Here is a 26,543-nt window from a genome sequence, read left to right as displayed (position 1 = left end):
CAAGAGCCTTCCCCCGCCATCACATCAGCCAATCTCGCTGCTCCATCCATCTGATTCAGATTCAGCTTCTTCTGCTGCAGGTGGCTCTACCGGATCAAGCCATCAGTGACCCACGAGCCCTTCCAGCCCTGCCCCGCCCACGTCTGCCTCATCGGGGAGTTCAACCGCTGCACCGTCGCTGCCACACCCACGCAGCTGTGCTGGAGGCCGCTCGAGGTTCACCTGGACTCACCCCTTGACTTCATCGACGACCTCTACACCGTCTACGGTACCGGGAGCTCCTTCCTCCGACATGGGTACGACATCCACATGTTTGTTTTGCTTGCGATTGCCCCCTTCCTGGGTTAATTTTACCCTGCTCCTTCATAATTAGGAGCAGGCAAGCGTGGCGGCGTTGGGAGCGGCAAGTGCGGCGGCGGTAGGAGCGGCAAGAGCAGCAGCATGGCGAGCAGCGAGCGGCGAGCGGCAGCGACGCGGCGGGTCGAGCGGCACCAGTGGCAGCAACAGCGCAGCCTATTTTTTTTTGTTTCCAAACGGGGCAACACCGCCGGGTCTCAAACCGGCGGTGATGGTTCGGACTATCACCGTCGGGTCTGAAACCGTTGGTGATGGCCCCGTCCATCACCAACGAGTTAAATCCAACGCCCCCCAAAACTGGCGGTGATAGCTATTTTGAACCGGCGGTGATGGCGGGCGCTGGAGTAGTGATGGTCCTTATAGTGATTGCAGAAAGTAAACAATCAACTCCTATAGAGCTCGCGAGTGACAGACAATCACTCGACTTTTACCGGTCCTATTAGCATAGCATCTATTCGAACTCTATTTCTGGTATTCAAACAATAGGTACTTAGGATTATGCATCTAAGGTTTTCAATCAACTCCAATAACTTAAATGCATAAGTAAAGAGTAACTATAAGTTGCATAATCTAAAATAATGGGATTATGCACCGGGGCTTGCCTGTATCGGTGTCTATAGAGTCAGTAGGTTGAGGTTCTTCCGAATAGGAATTCGGGGCTTCAGTTAATTCCACAGTGTTGGCCTGAGCTTCAGAGAAATCCCCGTCTGGTTCCTGGATATGCTCGTATGTTCCGCCGGCTAACGATGTTGTTTCTATATGCAATGCAATATTTGGAATTTAGTGAAGTGATTGAGTATAGCTTTCCTTCACTAAAGAGTTGAAAATCATTTAAGATTAAACTTAAAAGTATTACTTTAGTGGGTAAAGGTTTATAGAGTAAAAAAGAATATAAAGAATTCCATGAAAAAAGGGTTTTTATTTTGACAAAATAAACCACATAAAGGTTTTTAAATAAATCTTTTAAGATATAAACAAAACATAGGGCAGAAAATTTTAAAAGCAAGTATTAAAGTCCATTGACATGTGTCAAAGGACACATAGTTCAAAGCTCATTTGAAACATGGCTCTAAAATAAAAGTTATAAACAAAAGGAGCCATATTCTAATCCTATTTTTAGAATTAAATACACAAAGATTTAGCAAAACTTCATAACATCAAACTTGTAAAGCTAATTACAAGGAAAACAACAAAATTGGTTTGGCATTTTTTTTATTTTCTACATTTTTCTTGGAATTTTTGAAGTTCACTGCAAAAAGAATAAAAGGATAAAGGTCTTTTTGCAGAAAGGACCCTGAAAGTTTTTGAATGTCTTGCAATCGGGTCCTTGGCCGGATTTGGGGAGGGGGACAGAGGAGGGTGGCCGGATTCAGGCGAGGCCGGTCGCCGGCGGTGAGGGGAAAGAGACCAGGGAGCGAGAGGAGTTCATGGCACACCTATTGGTGTACTTGGATAGGGTTCGGGGTGGTCAGAGAGGGCTCGTCGGCGAAGGATAGAGTGCGGCTGCGGAGAGGCTCATTGATGGCGGTGCTCCGGTGGTGGATTGGCAGGGAGGAGTGGCGGATAAGCTGCGCTGGAGTGAGGCGAGGCTAGCAAGGGGGTCATGGTGGCCGGGCTGGGCCTGTAGTGGAGGATCGACGGCGGAGCAGAGCTCGCCGCCGTAGAAGAAGAGGGGCGGTGGGGTTGGCCGGCGATGGGACTCTGCCGGGCCTTTTATAGGCCAGAAAAGGAAAGGATGAGCACGAGGATGTTTTCAGGGATGATCTTGGCCGAGGACGAAGCGAAATCGGCGACGAGAACGGGGGGTCCACGGCGGCCGGTGAGGTAGCAATGCAGGGGAGCTCTCAGGACGTCGTGGCGCGGGGCTAGCAGCCAAGCAGAGGCGGTTCAAGGTGGCTGCAGTGCTTGAGGGTGACGCGTGGGGCGTCTTGGGTCCTGGGGAGGCGGTTCCCACGGCGGCCCAGCTTGCCGGAGGGAGAAACAAGGGGCGGCGGCAGCGGCGGCACTGTTTGGAAAGGGAAGAGGGTGCCAGCGAGGGTTGATGGGGTCTAGTTGGTGATGGAGAAGCTTGGCGGCACGCCAGACGGCGGCGCGGAGCAACCAGGGGCGAGGGAAATAGCAGCGGCGAGTGGCGGCGCTGTTCCAGCAGAGCTGGAGGTAGGAGATGAAGTGAGGGATTTTGTTGTAATTACAGAAAAATTCAGGGGTGCAAGTGAAAACTAAAAATTCCCGTTGATCTAGGGCTCAAAAGATAAAGTGCCCAAAATGAAAATTGTTCAGTTTTTCATGACCTACAACTTTCATGTTGTGCAATTTTTCACTAGATCAAAGGATTTTAAAATATTTTGAAAAGTTTGAAAGAACTCTATTTAAATAAGGAAAAAAATACTTCTTGATTGCAAATTCGTCACAATTTTGAACTTAATTGCAATAAAGCTGCCAAAATCATGATTACTTACATTTTGCAAGGAAATCCTTCAAAAGTTTTGAAATTACTCCCTAAGTTAAAACTTTTTGCAAAAAGGGGCTAGTAATTTTGTATAATTACAAATATACCCCTAATTTGCATTGAAAATTTTTGACTAACACACAAAGCTAAACACACAATTGCACATATCAACTTATGTTCTAATAGCTAGACACCTGAGGTGTCACAGAGCTGCACCTGAATAACTGGATCTCTGCATTATTGAACCCAAACGAGTGTCCAAAAATTATTGGTGAAAGTCTTGAATAACCCAAAAATATGAGAAAAACAACTGAATGCGCATAGAAAATACTGAATAATGGATCTCTGAATTACTGAATGCGCATAGAAAATACTGAATACATAGGAAAATACTGGGATGTATTACTAAATCTACATATACATAGATATTGCTGGATGAACATATGCATATGCATTACTGAATCCAAAGCATGTAAATGGGTATTCCAAGAAAAATGATTCTTCAATAATGTGAAAAATATTGGAAATGCATAATACTGAATAACTGATTCTCTAGATTACTGAAAATCCAAGCATATACATATAGTTTGGAGGTGGGCATGAATAATTGGAAATACTGAATAACTGGATCTCTCTATTACTAAATCCAAACATTTACATGGTGTGTTACTGGAAAAATAATTCACCAAAAATATGAGAAATTACTGAAAGAAGTACATAATACTGAATAGCTACTTCTCTGGATTACTAAATCTAAGAATATACACATATTAGTTATGATTAACTATCTCATACAGCCTCTGAAAAAAAGTCTTCGGAAAATGCATGAAGCATCTTTCTCTTCTCTTTGAACCCTCTCCCTTGTCAAGTTCAATACTATCACTGTCATATGCATAAGATGATGAATCGGAAAAGGGTGTCATGCCTACATGAACCTGCCACCGGTAAAACTCTAGAAAAGATTGTTGAGAAAAATAGAGTGAGAAAAACTGAATTACCGGGTTACTGCTTTACCAAGAATAATTTAAATGCCACCAAGTACAACTGGATTACTGATAATTACTAAAAAATACGCAATTACTGCTAGGGTATTGAGGGATTACTGATACTTGTAATTATTACTGGATTACTAGATACATACCGCAAGCGAGGTTGGTAGGATGACCCCATATCCGGAAGAATTGGTATGTAGTTCTTTCTCATCAAGCATCAATAATAAAAAAAATACTAGGCTATTTACAAACCTAAAAGTTACTGAATTCAAGATATACATAGGTACTGAATATCAGATCTCTAGAATACCGAATCCAAGACGTACATAGAAATTGCTGTATGCACTACTGAATAACTAGGTTACTGCTTTACTGAGAAAAACATGTACTATACTACTACTGAAATAATATAACATTGAGCTTAAACTAAAAATGAAAAAAAAACAACTGTGCTTGAAATAACAAATTACTGAACTAAAAATGCTAATAGAACTACTAGACTAACTACTCAGTTCAGATCATCAAAGCTCGGTAATAAGAAAAACCTAGACCACCGGCTAAACCTAACAATTACTGATACTGAGTGCTAACAAAACTACTAGCCTAAAAACTCATAGACTAGTTGCTGATCAAGCAGTCGAGTATTTCATTGTTTGATCAAGTAGTCCAAACTAATAGATACATTACACTACATGCTTAAATTACACAACATGATAAATAGAGGTCCAAATTAATATATACATTACACTACATGCTAGCTACCTAATACAAACTACTCATCATGAGATCTTTGGACCAATAACTGCCTCGCGAAGTCTCGACACGGAACGGTCATATTCTGCCAGCCCCGACTCTTCATGTCTTGCATTATATCGAGCCATCAACTCACGATTATCATCAGTACCATGCAACTCGACATTAAATTCACGATAAAATTTACGGCTTTCTTTGCCAAGGGAGAATATATGAAAAGCTTTCTTAATCAAACGACGAATACGACCACTAACAAGACCAGCACGCTCTGCATGGTGGAACTCACGCGAATGATCGGTGCGCTCCAATTGATTGCGTACCGCAGCCCAAGCCGCAGCTAGACGCTCAAAGGCATCATGTTGCAAAGGCATTTCTACTAAGTAATATTAATAACATGGCAATTATATGTCTCATTAAGAAACAAACTAATTTCAGTCCACTAATCAAATAAATATAAAAATCTGAACAAATTATTAGAATTAAAATGAAAACATAAATTGTAAACCATAATTATTTTGACACTCTTCAGATCAACATGAACACGTCGTTTCACGCCATAAGGGATGCGCAATCAATGTTCGCGGCTTTGTTTCAGGCTCACTTTCTCTAAAACCATCGAGAAGAAAAAATATTTGTTTCGAAACATGTCTATGTCGTTAACCTTGACCCTGCGGTGATGACACTGACATTCGGGGCTAGTATTGACATCCACGACACAGTGCGGTACAATAGGACCCGATGAAGGATTTCATTATTGGGACCAAGGCCGTACTCCTTCATCGCATCCTCATATATACCGCACTGCATCGTGGATATCGATTCTAGCCCCAAATAGCAGAGTTTTCACTGAAGGGTCAAGATTAACGACATATTCATGATCCGAAATATATAATTTTAAACTTCTCGATGGTTTCCATATGAGCCCCAATAAATACATCATTAGAGTGCCAAAATAATGCAACTAAATGCATAACAAATACAAACTAATTAACCATACCACTTGAAAAAAAATCTGAACAAATTATTAGAATTAAAATGAAAACATAAATTCTAAACCATAATTATTTTGACACTGTTCAGTTCAATGCGAACACGTCGTTCCACACCATAAGGGGGATGCGCAACACTTTCTCTAAAATCATCGAGAAGAAAAAATATTTGTTTCGAAACATGTCTATGTCGTCAACCATGACCCTACTGTGATAACACTGACATTTGGGGCTACTATTGACATCCACGACACAGTACGGTACAATAGGACCAGATGAAGGAGTACGGCCTTGGTCCAGATAATTTCATTCTCAACTCGCTCAAAAGGTGTGGATTTCATAATTGAGACCAAGACCGTACTCCTTCATCGCGTCCTCCAATATACCGCACCGCATTGTGGATATCGATGCTAGCCCCGAATAGCAGTGTTTTCGCTGCAAGATCAAGGTTAATGATATATTCATGATCCGAAACATACATTTTTTAAACTTCTCGATGGTTTCCATATGAGCCCGAATAAATACATCACTACAATGCCAAAATAATGCAACTAAATGCATAACAAATACCAAACTAATTAACCATGCCACTTGAAAAAAATTGAAAAAATCCCTATAAATTATCCACATTGAAACTATCCAATACACCCTCTCCAAATTCAAGTAATGGGTTCTATGCATCTCAAATCCATCCATAAATCATAGAAAACGTGCTCATTCTATATATTTCTAAAAATCACAAATATCTCAAACTACAGAGCATAAAACAAGTAATAAATACCATCAAACAAGAGAGGAAGAAGTTGCAAACCTTTAGTGTACTTGGATGAGTGAAATCTCCACAAAACTTGAGAAAATGGGGCAGCACCTCCTCTCTAACTCGCAATGGGAAGAAAGCCTGAGCTCGGTCAAATGGTTGGCTCGGGCTCGGGGAGGAAGAAGACGAGCTGATTTATAGTGGGCGGATTAGTATCGGCTGGTGGCTCCAGCCGGTACTAGAAGTCGCAATTTAGTACCGGCTGAAGCCACCGGCCAGTACTAAATTGGCTCGGCTCCATTTAGTACCGGCTGGTGGCTCCAGCCGGTACTAAGTGGCCACCTAGCCGTTGCACTTGGCTGTCGATGGCGCACTTTAGCGCCGGCTAGTGGCTCCAGCCGGAACTAAATGGCTCCAGGGGGTAATGTAGCTTTGGCCCGGTACTAAATATGCACGTTAGTACCAGGCCAAAGTGCACCTGGTACTAACCTCCGCGGACAAATGAGCAGTTTTTTGGCAATGACACTTGTAGGAGTTTTTAGGTCCCATGGATATAATTCAACACGTCTAATTCATCGTCAAGACGCAATGTTCAATCTATCATCGAGACGCCATGTCCAATTCACCATCATGATGACAAGTCCAAACCGCTGTCGAGGTGCCAAAGTATAGTGAAAATCCAGAGATAGAATATATTTCAAGGATCCAAATGATCGCCGTGACTGATTGGACGAAAAGGATGCAGAGTCAGCTGCACCAGTTAAACCGATGGCTCTACCATCAGTGCATCCGATGGTTGCCGGATAAACCGACGCTTAGGCATCGGTGTAAGTTTGGGCGCCAGATGGAATCAAGTGAAGACATCCCTAAGGCACTAGTTTAACCGATGGGTCAAAGACAGGCATCGGTGCATTCAACATACTATTGTCCAGAGATGATGTCAAGTGTGCAGAAGCCAAGCCTTCAGCACCGGAAGAACCGATGCCCCATCGGAGCAAGCGTTGGTGCAATGACATCAGCAAGAAATGATTAAGAGCAATGGCTACGTGAAGATCAAGTGGCACCAGAAATTCCGACGCCCTAGCATCGGTTCAACTGATGGCCCTTGAAGTTGCTACAGTGGTGTCAGGGAAGCCAACGGCTACTTCAGAGGTCAGTGTGACCGAAAGAACCGATGCCCTAGCACCGGAAGTTCCGATGCCCATGCAGAAAAGTGTCCAACGGCTCTAAACGGCTAGTTCAAGATTGAGGCCTATATATATATGTTCCCTCGGCCATTTGAAGCTTGCTGGAGTTCCAAAACATCACAGACACACCCAAGAACACCTCCAACCCATCCAAGAGCTTAGTGATCAAATCTTTAGTCCTTAGCACACCTTTGAGAGTATTAGTGCTAGGTTAGCTCCTAAGTGAGTGAGAGAGCAAGGTGTTGCTACCATGTGCTTTGGTTCTAGAGTGAACCACATTGTATTTTGGTGCACCGGTCTCCTTCGAGCATTGGTGGCTCGCCGGCACGTCAACGACCCTCCAGCTTGGTGTAGAGCGGCGTTGACAACATTATGCGGGGTACGGAGACCCCTTCTTTGTGGGCAAGCTCCCTTAGTGGAAAGCGGGTCAAGGTGACCATGATTGTGTTCACGGAAGAGACTTGATTGCCGGGAAGCGGGAAGCGATACTCTTCGTGAGTGCTTCAACAACGTGGATGTAGGGGTGCCTTTGTGGCAATCCGAACCACGGGATAAATTCTCAAGTCAAGAGTTTTCTTCCTCTCATCCCTCCTCTTTAAGCTTCCGCATTTCATATTGCAATTTGTGTGCCTTTACTTTCTAAGAGTAGTATCCTTCTAGGATTGGCTATAGGTTGCTAAAGTCTTTTGAGATGAGGGTTTCACACTAGAGGAACTTTAGTTGCCCATCTAGATAGCATGTTTTAGATTAAGTTTCTGTGCAAACTAGTTGGAGCCATAGGTTAAGGTTTTAAAGTGCCTAATTCACCCCCTCCCCCTCTTAGGCTAGAGCACCCGATCACTTTCAGCTAGGCAACTCATTGTAGCACCACAGTAGCACTTGCTTGGGAATGCTTCTCTTGAGCTGTCTGCACTCGAAAATAGCATTTGTATAATGCTGCAGCTCATCTTGTGTCCTGTTTGGATTAACGTAGAGCAAATGCAAGAATGTCCTCATTCCAAAGGTGTCTTCAGTATGGCATGGTGCAAAGATGACATGATAACTGCATTCTGCACCCAGTTTTGTCGCTTGATTGTCGTAGAAGTCATATACATTGGGTGGAGACGACAGGCCCAGGCCATGGTGCTTTGTGGCCATTATTATGGAGCTACCAGGGAGGCACCAACATCAGCATCTAATAGAGCATCTAGTAACTCATTGCACTCCCACTCCCAAAGCTGGTCAGTAGTGACCAGGACCAAGAAGTGCTTACCTTCCAGATACCCATGGATTTTACTGATCACAGTGAGGACAGTTGGCTTGTCTTCTGGATAATCAAAACCTACTATTGTGTATATTATGTCGGCAAGTGTACTTTTTACTTCCCCTAAATCGGAGCAGGCCTTGCAACTGATCAATAATCCGGCAAGAGATGGATGCTCATACACTTGCATTGCAACTTTTCCCGCCGAATCCCCTTTAATAATCAAAACCCTCACTGCTGATCATATCTTGCAGTGGTGGCGGGTGGTGGTTCCCTTATTTCCCTGAGCAACAACTGGACCACAGCAGCAGCATGGCTGCGCCAGTGCACAACCTCCTCATCGTCATCTCGTCTCCAAAACCACCAGGGCAGTGGTTCTGTACCATAAAGTAGAACATGACATCTCCGAGTATCTTCGTCCTCGCATGCGGCCGTCCGTGGACGCTCGGCTTCTCCATCCTAGATGACGTCGGCAGCACTACCGGCGGTAGCAGCCGAATATGGCACGGTGATGCCATACCGCTTCCGCCTATCGCCCACATCCCGTGCCCAGACCTTGAGATCCCGGAGCTGGCGCAGGTGCCGCAGCAGACAGTTTCCTGCGCCACGTGCATCAGTGGCCGGAGCCGGACCTCCCACGCGGTGGAGGTAGAGCTCAACGTTGCCCTCGCAGTCCTGGGCGAGGCCAACGACCTGCTTCATCCATGCCCGCACCAGGTGGTTGCGGTGCTGGGCCTCCTTGAGGTGACGAAGCAGGGCGTTCATGGTCTCCATCTCGTCCCTAATGAATTCCACGTCGCCGCGGAGGCTGCCTGGCAGCTGTGCCTCGTCCAGGAGCACCGACATCAGCCGGCCCAGTAGCGAGTCCACCGCCCCCTGCGCCCCCGCCATCGCTCCTCCTCAGCTCCTTCGTGTTGTTCTCCTTCTCTCGCTACAGGCTATATATAGCTTATTGTGTGGAAATCGATCAATGGGTGTTGGGATTTGGGAACAAATCATAATGCAAGAAGCATGCAGCTCGTCTTCATCTTGGTAATAGGTTGTTAGCCTAAGATGATGATGGTGACCGGATGCATGGACATGGACATGATGGTGTCTGCTGATGAATGGCTAGAGCAAGAAACAAGGCGCATTGGGTTGGAGCAAGCAGTAGCAATAGGAGGCCATTGCCGCCATCATCCAACAAGGCAAGGCAACCACCAACTTGTGGACTACAGCATGCATAGATGCTTGTGGACTACAGCTAGCTGCTGCACATTGCCAGAATCAGCTTCTTTGATGTGCACATTGCGAGGCATCAAGCATATATGCCACTTGGCTTGCTCAGAAATGCGACATCCACTACTGGAAACCACTTTTTTCCTGTGTGTCGACCACTACTACAAAAACAATTTGTAGCAACGCCTCAATTTCTTTTTAGGGGCGGACAAAAAGTCACTCGTTCCTATACATGGGGCGCGGGTACTGTAGAAACGAACCGCTCCTAAACATGGCATTTGTAGGGGCGGCTCACCCCCTCAGCCACCCCTGAAAATGCGTGCGGTTTGTAGGGGCGGGTGGGGGGTGAGCCGCCCCTACAAATTAGGGGCTACCGCTTGAGGCAAAGGGATTTATGTGCAGCTAGTTGCTGCACATTGCCGGAATCAGCTTCTTTGCTTTGCACATTGCGAGGCACCAAGCATATATGCCACTTGGCTTGCTCAGAAATGCAACATCTTTGGTTACGGGTGCCACTACTATGAAAAGCATTTGTAGGGGTGGGTAAAAACGTATTTCTAGGGGCGGCAGAAAAACTGTTGTTACTTTTCGTTGCTAAAAATACTTTTTTTCAGGGGCGGGTGGATTTTTAGGGGCAGTTAGGGGTGTGACCCGCCCCTGGAAATTTTTAACCGCCCGCCAAAAAATTCACCGATTCGAATTTGAAAATTTTGATTAATTTCCCGCTATTTTTTGCAATTTGCATTCCCGCCAATTTTGACCATTCAATCTAGTTGACTATCGAGACATCGAATATGTTCGGTAACTAAAAATTTTTATGCATACAAAATTAAATTATATGAAAACCAATCATCATTAGGGTATAGCATTAAAGTGCACATTGAATACATATTTTTTCCCTAATCCTCTCTAGGACCGCTACTAGTGGCGACACGGTGCAGTTGATTGTCCCATTCATGAAGCCCAATGTATTTATCTTCCATTGCCAAATGTTGTGCTTCATAAAAAAAATTTGCCCCTCATGTTGACCACTTTATGCATAATGAAATGGCACAAATCGTCGACTACATTTAGAAGTTTTCTCTTGTGGAGCTGAACACCGTGTTTTTCAGGGTGAATCTGCAATTATTGAATCCTTGGTAAAATTAAGCAAGTGCTAGTTATAGTAAAAAACAGTATACACATATGCATATCCATAATAAAAAGTAGCCCCTTACACGTTCGGGATCCGTAGTATATCTCCCTTATACCCTTAGATGCCCGCACATGTAGTACCCATAGTACATGGAACACGTGGGTTGCTTGTGGCACGGGAACCTTGTGCGTAGAGTCATTTCATTTGGTTTGTCGGCGGGATGAACTCCAAATTTACGAATGTAGAACTTGTAAGCCCTGTTTTAAATGAAAGCAATGAAAAGTTCATTTATATATGTATACTTCTCTAGAGAAATAAGCATGATATGCTTAGGGAAGATAAGAAATTCACTCACAATTGTAGAATATTTAAGAATTCTTGGTATCTCTGGGTTGACAAATCTTAGGAGTCCAATATGAGAATTCTTCCGAGTTTTGATTGTATATGGAAAGCAATCCAGTGATTTCTGAAAAAAAAAATATATGTACATTTTGTAGGCATGGATCGGAGCAATAGTTTATTATGAAATGGTTGATATTAGACTTACTAGATGTGGTATGGCGCAAATATGGCATCCATGTCTTCCCATTGTGTCATCATAACCGATATATAGGCCGCAACCTTTGTGAAGGTCTCTTAGTGAAATCTTTTTCATTCCTTTTGTTTTTCCTTCTTTGTTTAAAATGTCTTTAGGTGGTCATCGTCGTCCTTCATCCATAATGGCGAGGCGTGCGTAGACTCGCAAATTGCTGCGGGGCCAAGGTATCGGACCTTTCTCTTTAAAGTAATAGCATCGTATGTTTGCATCCAGTAGAATATAATGTATGACAAATAAATATTTATGCATATAATACATTACTTTATGCCATAATATAAAATGAATTAGTATCATGAGGCACTTACATGCACCAGAGTCGAACCATTTCAATACCAAGTTCTTTGAGGCGGAACATGTGCTGGATGTCTGCTAAATTGAACATGATTTCAAAGATTTGTGGCCCCTTAAATCCGAGTACCGGATGGTGCGGAGCATATATGGTTTTGAGCCCAAGTCTACATGCCCTCTTTTACCAATTATGAAACCTTTGCATAAAAGGAGGACAATCTGTTAGTGCCCAATCCGGTAGCAAATCTTTTCCGTACTCAAACTTTATAGAAGCATCATCCAAGTTTTGAAAGTCATCAACCCCAATGTACATTTTGTGCTCCGTGTCAGTGCAGGGTGTAGAAAAGCCCGACCATCTGCAGGCACTAGAATTTGCTGGATTATCCTTGGACTTAGCCTTTTCATCGGACTTTAAGTTTGCGGCGTGCCATCTATTAACAATTTCTCACCCTTCCTTGTCGTTTTGGTAAGGCCGCAACATTCAAGGCAGCACTGATCGGGCCAGTGAAGCCGGGGCCAGTGGAGTATGCTCTCATGATTGGGTCAGTGGCGGAGCAAGTGGTGATACCAGGACCTGTGGTGATTGCTCTCATGGTGGTGGTGATACCGGGGCCTGTGGTGATGGTTCTCGTGGTGGTGTTGATACTGGGGCCTATGGGGATGTCTCTCGTGGTGGTGCTGATACCGAGGCCTATGGGGATGGCTCTAGTGCTGGCGGTGATGGCAGAGCTAGCTCTCATGGTGATGTTTGAGGTGGTGGTGATGTTCGAGGTATTTCTCCTAGCGGTGGTGATGGCTCTCGTGATACTGGAGCCGCTGGTGATGGCGGAGCCTAAGGTGATGGCTCTCGTGAAAATGGAGCAGCTGGTGATGCACCTCATACAAAAAATGGAGCCTGAGGTAGTGAATGCTCTAGTGCTGCTGTTGACGCTCACTAATGACCATTTCCACGCGTCAACTTGATCAGAAAATCATGAGAGTTTGCATTTCTTACACGCATCTTTATCCAATAAAGTTCCTAAATCACACTTTACCTTTTAGAATATGCAAGTTGTGTTTTCAAGCTAATATGCAAGTTACAAGCACACTTTGGCCCGACATAAAATCACAGAAAATATAAGAGTACCGATTCAGACTCAAATGGACCAAGTGAAGCCCAAGAACTGAAGCAAACCCAGCTAGGGCAAGCCGTGCCTCAACTTTAGGACAAGGGGAGACCAAGACAAACCCACTGGAGTGGGTTTGTCTTGGTCTCCCGGGCAGGCCGAACGACCTACCTGGTCGGCTGGCCAGGCCCGTGGGCCCCACCGCCTCAACAAAGGCACGTGGCGCTTCCCTGTTGGCTCACAACGTCGGTTTGGGGTGCTGCGGCTGGTGGCTCCCTGCTATAAATAGAAGAGGGGTAGAGAATAGAACACACACACAGACACCCCACACACCTCTTCCTCTCTTGCATTCCTTGCATAGTCTTTAGGCTTAGTGGAGTTTAGGAGAAGTCTAGGAGTCATCGAGTCACCGGAGTTGCTCGAGAGACTGGTATGGGTTCATCTCTAGCTCTCTCTTGTAATATTCGGTCATTTGTAATAGAATTAGACTATGGTTACCGATATCTGCTTGAAGTATATACTGAGTTATCGAGTATATGCTTCTTGTCATGGTTGCGTTATTATTCAATGCTTGCATTGCATGATCGCCCTGTGCTGGAGATGGTTAGTCTTTTGTTCTTACAACTCTATCAACTGCTCCAGTATTTATATGACTGCTCTAGTGTGATGTCTGTCCATCCAGAGGGTGGGGGCTCCGCGCGGGACACTAGAGTATCCCTTACTAGTGTAGACATGGTGTCTAGATTAGCTAAGAGTTGCTGGATGTCAACTATGCCCACGGTTTGTAGAGGTAGTCGGCAGGTGGTGACAGCCCTGTCCGTGCCTTTTAGTAATCCTCCACGTTCGGTATGGGGGGGTAGGAGGTACATAAAGTCGCCGGGGTCTACGGGCTCTTCCCGTTACTTCAATTGTGATCTCCCTATTGTGTAGTTTAATCTCTGACGAGCTAACTAATGAGAAAGTGTAGATATAGCTAGCCTAGCACAGCTGACTCAAGCTCTGACTTTTACCTTGCTCCCGGCCTAAAGTTTTGTTTCAACAAGATGATTGAGACTCAACTAGCTCAAGTGGCTGCTACCATGCCCCCTGCTTTGGAGAATGTTAAGGCGATAACCACACGAGGAGGTAAAACTACTCATGACCCGCCTTATCCTAACCATGTTAACAGAAAGAATGCAAGCCCGGTGGCAGAAGAACCACCTCGGGTGGAGGAACCCGAGAAGGTTCATGAAGGGAAGACGGCTCCGCATGAATTTTATGAAACCCAAATATTGCCGTTCCCTATGAGGGCAAGGAAGCCAAGTACAGATGAGCAGTTCAGCCACTTTGTTGAGATAATACAACAAGTGAACATCAATGTACCCTTGATGGATGCGATGAAGGTTCCGAGCTATGCTCGTTATATGAAGGTTCCGACCTATGTTCGTTATATCCAGGACATAATCAACAACAAGTGACCACTGGCAACTACTAAAGTAATCAAGCTCACTGAGACATGCAGTGCAGCTATACTTCAACAATTGCCCGAGAAGAAGAAGGATCCAGGATTCCCAACTATCAGATGTTCGATAGGGGCACAGAACTTCGACAAAGCCTTATGTGATTTGGGAGCCAGTGTTAGTGTGATGCCGAAGGCGGTCTTCAACCAACTCAACAACACAGAGTTGACACCGACACCCATGCAGTTGCAATTGGCTGACTCCTCAGTACGGCACCCAGAAGGAATCACTGAGGATGTCCCCGTGAGAGTACGAAACTATTTTGTCCCAGTCGATTTTGTGGTACTTAATATGGATAATCAGAAGGAGACTACTCTCATTCTAGGTTATGCAAGCTTGTTCTAGTGATGCTTGAAGTCTGGAGTTATTTTCAAAAAAACAAAAAAATTAAAAGGCAAGTTTCCCAGTGATATGCAATGTCCCACCAGAGCCATATGTCATATTCCATGAAAAACCCTTATACATATGTTGCTTGATATTCTATTGAGTTTTATCAAATTGGGTGACCCTAGTAAGATGCTCTTCATGCTTTCTCGATTATAAGCACGTACATGTCCCATCCATTTGTTATATTCCTACACTGAGAATTAGCACCACCATCCACTTCACATCTATAAATGCTCCATGTCTTGGTGATCTCTCTCGTAGAACATTCCTGAAATAAAATAAAGTCAGATTATGTTTGCCCTAAAAAGAAGAGAAAAGATGGCATGCCAAAAAAGCATGACCCAAAAAAAAGGGAGAGAAAAAGGGGGTAACCATGTCTCAAAAAAAAGAAGAAAAAGAGAGAGAGACAGGGATGATTCGAGAGAGAAAGGCCATTACCTCAAGGAGTAAGCCATATTCATCCATCTATCCATCCATTCATAAACTTGCATCTTTTGATCGAGATTGCATGACTTGTTTCTCCATGGATCCTCTCTTTGACTTTACAATAAATAGAATACAAGTGTGCTCTATTCTTATCCTACCTTGAGCTCCACAAAGGCTTGTAGTAGTAGGAACGATCAAAGGCAAACACTGCCCTGGTAAGGAAATACAAGATGAGTGCCTCGAGAGAGTTATTCTGGAGCTTTGCCATGTTTTCAAAAAAATCTTTCAAAAAAAAAGTGTTTCCAGATGGATTGAGGATCTATGAACAAGTACTGCTTTATGCACCATTCTAACTCTCAACAGCCCAAGACAAGGAGATAGCTAAAAAACCCCATGAGGGAGTAAGGTAATTGAGCAAAGGTATGCTAACCAACTTATTTAAGCTTATAGATGAATCTCTTTGCTTCAGACTATGACATGACAGGTAAGGTACGAGTCAAAGTGATTTTCTGATCAACAACCTGATTTGTCCTACTTTGCTCGGGACGAGCAAAGGACAGCTTGGGGGATCTTGTTGACGCTCACTAACGACCATTTCCAGGCGTCAACTTGATCAGAAAATCATGAGAGTTTGTATTTCTTACACGCATCCTTATCCAATAAAGATTTCAAGCTAATATGCAGGTTACAAGCACACTTTGGCCCGACATAAAATCACAGAAAATATCAGAGTACCGATTCAGGCTCAAATGGACCAAGTGAAGTCCAAGATCTGAAGCAAACCCAGCTGGGGCAGGCCGTACCTCAACTTTAGGGCAAGGGGAGACCAAGACAAGCCCACTCCAGGAAGTTGGGGCGGTTGTCGGCCCGGGCAGGCCGACCAACCTACCTGGTCGGCCGGCCAGACCCGTGGGTCCCACCGCCTCAACCAAGGCACGTGGCGCTTCCCTGTTGGCTCACAACGTCGGTTTGGGGTGCTGCGGCTGCTGGCTTCCTGCTATAAATAGAAGGGGGGTAGAGAATAGAACACACACCACACACCTCTTCCTCTCTAGCATTCCTTGCATAGTCTTTAGGCTTAGTGGAGTTAAGGAGAAGTTTAGGAGTCATCGAGTCGCCGGAGTTGCTCGAGAGTCTGGTATGGGTTCATCTCTAGCTCGCTCTTGTAATATTCGGTCGTTTGTAATAGAATTATACTATGGTTACTGATATCTGCTTGAAGTATATTCTGAGTTATCGAGTATATGCTTCTTGTCATGGTTGCGTTATTATTCAATGCTTGCATTGCATGATCGCCCTATGCTAGAGATGGTTAGTCTTTTGTTCTTAGAACTCTATCAACTGCTCCAGTATTCATATGACTGCTCTAATGTGATGTCTGTCCATCCAGAGGGTGGCGGCTCCGCGCGGGACACTAGAGTATCCCTTACTAGTGTAGACATGGTGTCTAGATTAGCTAAGAGTTGCTGGATGTCAACTATACCCACAGTTTGTAGAGGTAGCCAGCGGGTGGTGACTGCCCTGTCCGTGCCTTTTAGAAATCCTCTACGTTCGGTATGGGGGTAGGAGGTACATAAAGTAGCTGGGGTGTACGGGGTCTTCCCATTACTTCGATAGTGTTCTCCCTGTTGTGTAGTTTAATCTCTGACGAGCTAACTAACGAGAAAGTGTAGATATAGCTAGCCTAGCACAGCTGACTCGAGCTCTGACTTTTACCTTGCTCCCGGCCTGAAGTAATCTTTATACTTTTATCCAAGATAGTAGTTTGTGTGTGTGTCACACTACCTCCTACCATGTTATTATCTTACCCCTATTTACGCATGAGAATATCCAATCTAGATAGAGCTCACCAACTGATCTATATATTCTCTCACTCATCGCCTTCCCTGTGGAAATATAAATGACACCCCGGTATACTCCCGAATAAAATGCTACAGTGGTATTCCGTGCGCTTGCGGATCTATTCGTGGTTCATGAAATACTGCCGTCCCAAATTGGCGTCTGTGGGCGTCATCGCTAGGTGACGTTGGTAGGCGCCAATAGCTGCCTAAGGTACCTGACTAACCAGTAAGATATCTCGTTTATGCCACAGAATGGTGATACCAACACATTCTCCAAGGCAACTCTTTCTGTCTGCAATGGAGAAATCTATCTCGTTATCCTCATAGCTTGATTTCAAAAGTTGCTCTACTTGTACGCATGCATATCTGATCGGGATCAGTTTTCCCTCAAATAAACCCCTAGCCGGATGCACCTGGGCCTTGGCTACTTCCTTTGTCTTTCTAGCTCTGCCGATAGGATAAAGCAACAAGCAGGGAGTAATACTCATTATGGTATCCACCGGGTATTGCTGAGCTATGGTCGAGGCGACACTACTCTGTGCACATGACGTAGGTTGTAAATAGATCTACAAAACAAAATGTGACTCCAAAAGGAACGTAGAAAGATATAAAGCGCGACTTGTGGCGAATGGCTGTAAAGAGAAGGAATAGACTATAATGAGACATTTTCTCTAGTCTCATGCAAGGATTCTTTTAGAATCATATAATGGCGTTAGTGGCACATTATGATTTAGAGTTACTTAAGATAGACAAGAAGACGGCATCCTCAACGGGGATTTGCAGGAAAAGTTTACATGGCACAACTCAAAGGTTTTGTCATGGAAGGAAAAGAACGTATGGGATGCCGCTCGAAGGAATCCATTTATCGATTAAAACAAGCCTCTAGATAATGGTATTTAAAGTTTTGAGTTCAATGAGAATGAGTAGGACAATTGCATTTATGCAAAGTTCAAGAATGGAAAATTCATTTTCCTAATCCTGTATGTGGATGACAACTTACTCGCTAGTAAAGATGTTGATCTGCAATTAGAGAAGAAGAAGTTTATTGTCCTCAAGTTTTTGATATGAATGATCTCAGTAAAGCGTCATTCATTCTAGGAATTGAAGTTCACCGAGATAAAAGAAAACGGGTATTAGGACTATCGTAAAAGGCATACTTAGGAAAAGATTCTAAAGAAGCATAGTATGCGTGCGAGTAAACCTACGCCTGCATCTATAGTCATAGGTGATAGTTATGAGAACTTTTAGTGTCCTAGGAATAGTTATGGGAACTTTCAGTGTCCCAGGAACCAATATATGATCGATCGAAAGAAATCGGTTCCATGTGCTTCAGTTGTCGAAGCCTAGAAAGTGTTCAAGAAAGAACTTACCCTGACATAGCTTAAGTATCCGAGATATTTTGGCACAAGTCCACTCCAGATATAGATCACTGGAATAGAGTTAAGAATGTCTTGCAATTTTTGCAAACTATTACAGGCCTCATGCTAAGTTAGAAAGAACAAAGTACTCTCAAATAGTTGTGGGTACAAAGATAGAACTTCTGCAAGATGTGTAGAGAAATCCACAGTAGTTGCTAACACTCACAGTTGGAGTTTTAAAGTGGAAAAGCTCCAAACAAATAGACAGTTGTGGTATCATCAGTGATGCATATTTTTTCTGTATAACAAGATATGAGGCCACCTAGCAGGCACTTAAAGTTAATAAAATCATTCCCGGAATCAAGTATTTCACTCCTATGACAATAGGTCATGTGTGCTGCCAAACACAATGACATTAAGAGTTACATTGTCAAGGAGAAAATCTAGAATCATATTGAAAGTATTAAACCCATAAGTACCAAGCAAGTGCTTGCGGATCCGCTTAACAAAGGCTTACCTCCTTCCCTCCGTGCCCCTTAAATCGTGTCATGCTGCTCCATGCACACCTCCTCACCTTCCCAGCCCTCCACTCTCAACGACCCGCTCGCATTCCACACGGATTTGGGGGAAGTTCCCCTTCCTCGTTGCCATCTCCGGGTCTGGCCGTATCGCCACCGCGCCGGTATTCTAACCCATCTCCGCGCGCCTTTCCTGAGCCGTGCCCGAGCCATCCCTCTCCGGCATCGCCTCACCGCATCATCCTCCGCCCGTGCCCTCGCCGACCCATCCTCATCTTTTTCCTCGGCTTTGCCGTCATCTATCACACCGCCACCAGCCTCCCTCCTCAATGCCGCATGCTTCCTCAGCTCCGCCTCACCGCATCCTTCCCCTTGGTGAGCCACCTCCGCCCCTCTCTTCTCCCTTGCGCGTGCCACCACCACTCACCCTTCGCAGCGCCATGCACATCAGTTAACTTGTGTAGTTCATTTTCCATTGCCGCTGCAACCCTGGTCCTACGTAGCCGGAAGAGGTGCCCCTCAATTTAGTTGAATCAAGTCTGATAGTTGAATGGCAATTGTTATTCAGCTTTCGCTGATAGTGGAACTTGTGTAGTTCATTTTTCACAGCAGCTATGTCCCTGGCCCCACCTAGCAGGCAAAGGTGCCCCTCCACTTGGTTCATCCAGACCAGGTAGCTAGCCTCATTTCCACCAACACACCACACCCTAGTGAGCTCTGCCAGCGACGGGCTATGGCGCAGCCGCTGGTGGATGACCTCATCAAGGAGGTCCTCCTCCGCTTCCCGCCGGACGAGCCCGAGCGCCTCCTCCATGCCGTGCTGGTCCGCAAGGGCTGGCGCCGCACCGTCTCCGACCCTAGCTTTCACCACCGGTCTGCGAGCACCACCGCCGCACGAGGCCCCTCCTAGGCTTCGTCTACTACCACCGGGCGCCCGCTCGCTTCATTCCCACCACCGCCTTGCCCCCCGAACGACTGTTGTACTGACTACCTCCCACTTGACTCCCACCATGACGGCGTCGTCCTCCTCGATGTCCTCTCGCTGCAGCCTCAGCTAGGGGTGGTAATGGGCCATGGCCCTAGTGGGCTCTTCACAGCCCAACATGACTCTTATATTTTTTAGTTCAAAATTGTATAGTATTAGAGCCCGGCCCTTTTAAGGCCCAGCCCTTGAATTCTCTAGGCTATATTTTTGGGCCCTTTACCACCCCTAGCCCCAGCAGTAGAGAGAGCTCATCATATGGGACCCCATGATGGCCGACCTCCGGAGGGTCTCCATCCTACGATTCGCCCAGAAGTACTCCCCCAGCTGGAGTGGCAGTTTTCATTGCGCGGCCATGGGCCATTCCTCATTGTGTTCATGGCCACCGATGATCTTGAGCTGTTCACGCGTGCCTATGTCTACTCCTCTGAGGCTGGAGCTTGGAGCGAGCTCACCTGTGTCGAGCATGTCAGCGGCGACAATATAGATCGGGGCCATGTACCCTTGTGGGGAACACGCTATACTTCATGTTTGAAATGAGCATCAGGATCCTCAAGTACGATTTGGGCGCAGGAGAGATGTCAGTGATAGAATTATCACGTGAGGTTCACGGGCATCACATTGTGGTCACGGCCACTAGTGGACTGGGATTCGCCACCGTGATTGAGTCGAGCCTCTTCCTTTGGTCCAGGAAGGAGGATGGTCCGGATACAGGATGTGAGATGGTCACAGAGATTCATTGAGCTCAATGCTTTTTTTTGAATGATGGGGCTTGCTACTGCCCCGGCCTCACTAGAGGCTTAATAAGCGCGCGCACGTCCGTTCTCAAACCTGGGCAGGTGAGCTCCCCACCGGGAGGCTCAAACAACCGAGCTACGCTCAGCCCAATGCTTTGTTCCCTGTTACAGCCATCGTGACCTCGCGTGTGGTAGTTGGTTTGGCGGACCTAGGTTTGAAACTTAGGGTATGCCATGTTAAAATTTTAACATACAATTCGGTATTCGGTATAATCTAAAAAAATTCGATGCACAATAAAAAATTCCACGAGCAATTCGGTATACAAGTAATTAGGTTCAATACTTGCATAGATTACAATATAAATAGTAGTCGCAAATTAAAGGTGTGTTTGGTTGAGCTGTGACTTTTGGAAAAGCTGTTGTGAGCTGTAGGCCATAGAAAAACAGCTGTGAAAAAAGCAGAAGGCCATCTATTTCGGCAGCTGTAATTGTTTATCAGAAAACTGTTAAGGGGATCCATATATCATCCACAATCATCTCGATGCGGCCCTCTCAAGGGAGGGGAGCGGCGTGGGGAGGGCGCGGAGCCTCAACAACGATGAGGGTAGAGACGCGCACTCACCAGACAAGGCTTGTGGTGCGCTGGCGGGAGAGGATCGGAGGTAAGGGGCGCCGAGGAAGCGGTCGCGAGAGGGAGGAGAGAGCGACGTAAAAAAACACAAACCGGTATCTACATAATCAATGGCAAGTGGGTAATTTGTATGCCCAAAAGTCAGTAAAAATAGGAGAAAGTGCTTTTGGATCTATACCAATGAAAAGCTGACTTTGGAAAAAAAAATGTTGCCACCGGTAGAAACAAGAATAATTTTAGAAGATTGTAAATCATATCATAAATCTTATGCCTCCCAATTGGAACTAGAACTGAGAGGTCATCAAGATTGGTAAGACCTTTGAAGCTGTCCTCATGTCTAGTGTCATCAATATGATTGTCAAGTTGCAATTCAATTTTATTAATCCCAATCAAATAAGTCATTACAAAAGAGAAGGGCAGGCTTAGGGTATGCCACGGCATACCCTGGCCACCCACTGGGTCCGCCAGTGGTTGGTGTTCTCTTGCGGACTTTCGATGGTTTCTTCAGTGTTGATCTGAAGTCCGGCTGTGTTAGGAAGATAGGATAGGGTTTGGGATTCTATGATGTTCTTCCATATGTCAACTTCTACACTACAGGTATTGCCTCCTGAATGAGAATACCTCACTTAATAAAATGAAGAAATATGTGCAGTCATATATATGCTCAAGAACAATGAGTTTGTAAAAGTAGAATACCATACAAACTATGTTACTCCTGCCTTTTCGTTTTTGCAGTGCCTATGAATGTATTCCTGTAGTATACAACTCCGGACTCAAGTACATGTCGCTGGTTAGTGCAAAGTTGTACTAACCAGCGACAAGTATAAAAATCTGGAGGGACTATAGGTTTATGGGCTGATTATCTAAGTTTAGGATGATCCAGGAAGGCATATAACTGGAGATTGTTTTTTTTTATTATGAAAAGTTCATTACCTACATGAGCTTTGTACGCTTCAGATAGTAGCCATGTGTTCCTTCGTGCATTTGTGTCAATGTTAGTGAGCAAAATTGAAATATGGATGGCAATAGCTATGCTAAACAAAGGAATATATTTCTTATTGTTTTGAGGTCACCGTCTCTTAGTGTTCTTCAAGTGTGTTTAGCTGGTGGAGATGTGATTAATACATGCATGATGTTTGGCTGTTTAATTAACCACCAGGGGAAACTTGCTGGTTCTTGTGGTGCTAGGAAAAATGTTAATTATTGAGGACAAAATTGGTTCATGAAAGAGATATTGTTTTAAAAGTGTGCGTCATTTTTGCTGTACTGGGAGCAGCAGCATCTGGTGCGGAACCAAGAGCGGGTGCTTCAACTCCATCACAAAATAAAGGATCTCATGTCAGTGATTCTCAATCAAGGGGGAATTGAGCTGCATCATATTGATAATGGTAAAAAGAATAAGCTTTATGGTGGGCCAACTCTAGCACCAGTAAGGTTATTCTGTTTTCTTGGCCTTCTACGTCTCTTTGTTTTCTTGGACAGGTCATTCTCTTACATATTTTTAATTTTGATGTGTTAATGTCAATTCTACTTTTGTGCCTCCAATGTGGTCATCCCTGCATTATCCTACTTGGGGTTTACACTAGTACTTTAGGTTGCAATGACAGCCTGGAACAAATATTATTCCCTTGTTTGTTTATAAAATCAAGAAACTAAAGAGTATGATTCCTTTCCCCAGAAACATGTATGCTATAAAATACATACCGTGCTTCACTAGTGACTTCTCAATTCATATCACGGTGTGTGCAAGCCAAGGCAAACTCTATGTTTGTCTCACCACAATTTCTCTGCCCGATGAACTACTCCTCAACGTAACTAACCTGATCAGAGTTGCCCAAACTGTAGTTTGAGACTCTCTCTTTAATACTACCCTTGTTTAGTTGGGTCCCGAAGTGCTAGAATTCAGAAAACTTGTCGATGCAACATGAAATTTTCCATATTTGGAACAGTTTTCGAGTTTACTGATCTGTAGCAAAACGTATCTTTTTCAGTACGTACTTCTGGCTATCTAAATATTTCCCAGATCCCTGTGATTGTAAACTATCCGCAACTAATACTACGTAAATGGCAAGTCTGCAGCTTCTGGAAGTTGAGAAGTGCAAAGGAACTTCTGAAGTTCAAGAGAGGATGTCGAGGTTCAGTTAATTCTGAAACGCAGACTTGGGAGTCGACAGAAGCCTCGATTTCTCGGTTTTCACTCTGTGCGCAACGATTTCAAAAAAATAAAAAAATAAAACTGCGAGGACTATCTAAGCGAGTGGATCCACAGAAGAAGGCACCACGAGGAAGGACCTTGCAGCCGAATGAGGAAACAGGCCACAAGAAACGAATAGGTTTCTCTTTTTTATAAAAGAAGAAAAGGGCCTCCGCCCCAGCCTCCAGAAGTTGGGTTCGATCCTAGCTAGGATCTCTGTATATAGCCTTACTAGCTCCACTAGCAACTATGTAGCTAGGTCTCTCCATTCAACCGAGCGAAGACACGAGCTGCAAGAAACGAATCAGGATTCTTCTTCCTTCCAACGACAAGAGAAGAAGCAGACCACAAGAAATGAATCAGGCTCACTTGTTCTCTCTTCTCTTTCTGAAACTGGCCCCAGTGTAACTTTTTTTGTACGAATGCACCGTACATGTGCAATTTGAGCCTGCAGATCGTGGCCAAGATGCCAAACTTGAAAAAACTATGTACCACTACCTGGAAATTTGAATGCATTATTTTTCATTCTAAATCTTTTCACAAATTTGTATCAAGGTGGCGCTGCTGATGCCACCAGCGGTGGCCACGGTGTGGTCTGGACCATGACCGTCGTCACTATCGCCGGAGGGTTCTTGGCCTTCTATCTTAATTAAGTCATCGTGATCTATACCCATAATTGCTCGCGCAAATCTACTCTCTCGCATACGGGGATGACTCCATTCATGTTTGTAAATTTGTTATTGGAATAAAGCTAGAGATGGACCTCTAACAGCCCGAGCAGCTGCAGGGCCCAATCGCCGTGGCGGATCCCTGTTTGTGTACAATCATCCGGAAGAAGTCGTCGTGTCGCCTGTCACTGTGCTGGAGTGGTCACGGACGTATCTCCACACTACGTGCAACTGCCGTCACGTGCTCCTGCTATCTTAGTCGTGGTGTTTCAGATAGTCTCAGCTATCCGAAGTTCAGCGTGCATTGTGTCGCCACCTTTTATGAACTTTCAAATAGTCAAACGCTGCTTTTGTTGGAGTTACCTCTCCTGTGTATCTGTGTAGAGTCTGGTGAGACTACCTGGATGGAGGTGGTAGGACCTGATACAAACATGTGAGTAGAAAAGCAGATAGTTCCATTGAATTACGCATCATTAGCTGCGTTGGATGTACAAATGTTACTATTCAAACTGCAAGACATGGTGGAAATATGGGGCCGGTGACTGCAGGCATGAGAAAAAAAGATTTGTGTTTCTTTCTTCGTCGTGTTCTAATGCTGCGATTGTAGCGCCGTACGCGCTGCTTTAGTGCTCTAATCAGAAATTTTCAGCCTGCCAGCGGCGCATCCACCTGGCCGGCGGCGCCCCCTCCTTCACGCATCCCCTGCCGGCGGCACCCCCTGGTGGTTGCGCGCGCGCCTCCCCCCACTCCCACTCCCCCTAACCCCGGCGCAACCTCCCGGTACCCATCGCCGGTATCGGCCCCCACTCCTCATAGCTGCTGTCTCCATTGCCGGCGAAGCCACATTTTGTGGATACAGTAGGTAAGTCAGGCTACCACATTTCATCATCCTGCTCCAAATTTCGTTGAACCGTTGCCTCCTAGATGCAGGCCACGTACATGAGTCTGCCAAAAAAAGGATTATGAATCACAGATAGACAACGAACCCAATTCCATGCCTACTGCAATTGTTATTATTTTTTACGGCAGCCACTCATCCTTTTTTACTTCCACCTCATATGTGCACGCAGTAATTATCCCCCGTAGATGATCATTTTTTTTTGCTTAACAGGTGAATAGCAGGGGCCAGGGAGCACTTCCTGCAGCCTCCAAGATGATGCAGTGATGCCGGAAAGTGATGCCTACTCTGGAGATTACTGCCCTGTCAGGGATTGAATTGTCACCTGAACTATTAATGACTCAATAAAATTAGAACAGTTGGACCCACCTTCATGCGCCATAAATCCTTTTCGCACCTTGCCATCACCCCACATACACGGACACTTTTGATCCCTCGCACAAAATTACTCCACTTTCAAAAAATACTACGATATGTTCCGAAAAAATATTGCTCAATACTATAAAAGATATTGCTCAAAATTCCCTAAGTTCTACTCTAAATTGTGCAAAATACTACTTGATTACGGAAAAATTACTACTCCAAGAGATGAAACATTACTACTAATGGCAAACATGGCCATGCTAGAGACTCTTGATCCCTCGCACAAAATTACTCCTCTTTCAAAAATACTACTATATGTTACGAAAAAATACTACTCAATACTATGAAAGATATTGCTCAAAATTCCCTAAGTTCTACTCTAAATTGTGCAAAATAGTACTTGAGTATGGAAAAATTACTACTCCAACAGATGAAACAATACTACTAGTGGCAAACATGGCATAGTGTGGGAGTTGAAAATTGAGGCACGAAGGTCCAGACTGGCCTAAATCAGAATATCGCGTGGCGACCCTAAATCAAAAAGAGAATCAGAATAGATACGCAATACAGTCATGGTTCTAAAATTTACTACCCGGGCACATTTGCAGTGACACACGGTGACTGCTTTTTACTCCAGGCCAAACCATTTTCAAAAGCCACACCCACATGTACCTGCTGTGCCAACAGCCTGTCCGGCGATATCGCCTGCATGCAGCACACTTACGCGAGCAATAAATGGATACAGATGGTGGACGTTGTTTGACGGACCGACCCATCAATGAGTACCACAAATCATTGGACTCAGCACATTTACTGCCAGGCGCTGCATGTCAGTTTTTTCCTGGCGTACAAACTCCGGCGAGCGCGCCACCGTGAGCGTTGAATATATACGGTAGTGCTATTCTACACCTATATACTACGTCCAACCAACCTAACACCCATCCAGCTAACCATCGGCGGCGCACCGGG

The sequence above is a fragment of the Panicum virgatum genome, chromosome 3K (assembly GCF_016808335.1).
Source record: "Panicum virgatum strain AP13 chromosome 3K, P.virgatum_v5, whole genome shotgun sequence".
NCBI lineage: Eukaryota > Viridiplantae > Streptophyta > Magnoliopsida > Poales > Poaceae > Panicum > Panicum virgatum.
Note: the sequence above shows the minus strand (reverse complement) of the source record.